We start from the raw sequence: 1,374 nt of genomic DNA, 5'->3' as shown, positions 1-1,374 counted from the left end.
CCTGTTATAAAGTCTGGCCACCACTGCAGTGCATTAGCTGCTCCCACACTTTGACCCAGTCTAGCTTCCGACCGGAACACGCCAGCAGTCCTCGGTCCACATTTCATATTGTTCACTACATACGAGGCTTCCAGCTATTTAAGTTCTTTAGGGTCAAATTAAAAGTATACACCCAAAATAAACGTTTGGTATTCTAGGAACTAAAATGAGAATAATTCATATGAAAATATAATTTAACATAAAACTTGTGATGCTTTAACAAAAACTGAGTGTCTATTTTTGTTAAAATTTTGGTTAAAACTAAATTATTCTTCATTTGGGGAAAACAAAAGTTTTCCTCAAGTAAAAGTAGAGACACTTTATTCTAAAATTACTCAAGTAAAAGTCAAAACTACAGTGTAGTAAAAGCACATTTTTCCAAAAAGTTACTCAAGTAAATGTGACTATACAACTCCACCAGTTTTAATAAATTATACAGATTTAGCAGTAATGAATAATAAAACATCATCAGCATCAAGCTTTCCTTTCAGGGCCAAACGGCCCCGCGGTGCGTTTTGGACGTCCCTGTTCTGATGCATCCTGCGTTTGTTCATATTGTTTTGCAGAACTTATTAGAAGGAATGACTGATATGGTAATTGCTGCTTTGGAGCAACATCCACACACACACACACACACACACACACACACACAGAAACATGAGTTCCTCCCTTTGCTCTGCAAAGGACTGTGTGTGTGGGCGGAGTGTGTATCACTCAAAGCATCTTCCTACTGTGTGTGTGTGTGTGTGTGTGTGTGTGTGTGTGTGTGTGTGTGTGTGTGGTGTGTGTGTGGTGTGTGTGAACTTGGTTTTTGTCTTGCTGTGTTTATGATTTATCCTCAAAGAACCGGAGAGTTGTTGTTCTGTTTCAGGCTGGATTCTGGCGTGAAGCAGTGTGAGGATCGGTCCAGGTTTATCGACGTGTGAGGAGGAGGATGAGGAGAAGGATGAAGATAACGAGCCGCCTTCAGCCCACAGGGACCGACCCGCCCGTGACAGTCAGACTGCARGCTAATCTTTAGGAGCGACGCTTTACATGAAAACTTATTTATTTTTTCTGGGGTTTGTAGGAATTTGGTGATGATGGAGACATTTCTTYTCCTGTCTGAGTTGTTTCTAGAATATTTTTCTGCTTTTTGTGTTTTAATATATGAGTAAATTTTCACCTAACAAATCTAAGAAATTTCTCAAAAAAATCAAGGAAATTTCAAAGTTTGAAAAGTCAAAAAATTCCTAAAAAAAAAACAAGAAAATGATGAGATTAATCTCAAAAATATACAACAAAAAACTGTTTTTGACCATTAAAACAGACAAATTTCCAGTTTTTTTCTGACAT

Source organism: Poecilia reticulata, linkage group LG12 (genome assembly GCF_000633615.1).
Source record: "Poecilia reticulata strain Guanapo linkage group LG12, Guppy_female_1.0+MT, whole genome shotgun sequence".
Lineage (NCBI taxonomy): Eukaryota > Metazoa > Chordata > Actinopteri > Cyprinodontiformes > Poeciliidae > Poecilia > Poecilia reticulata.
The sequence above is the reverse complement of the archived record's forward strand: the minus strand, read 5'-3'. Positions refer to the sequence as shown.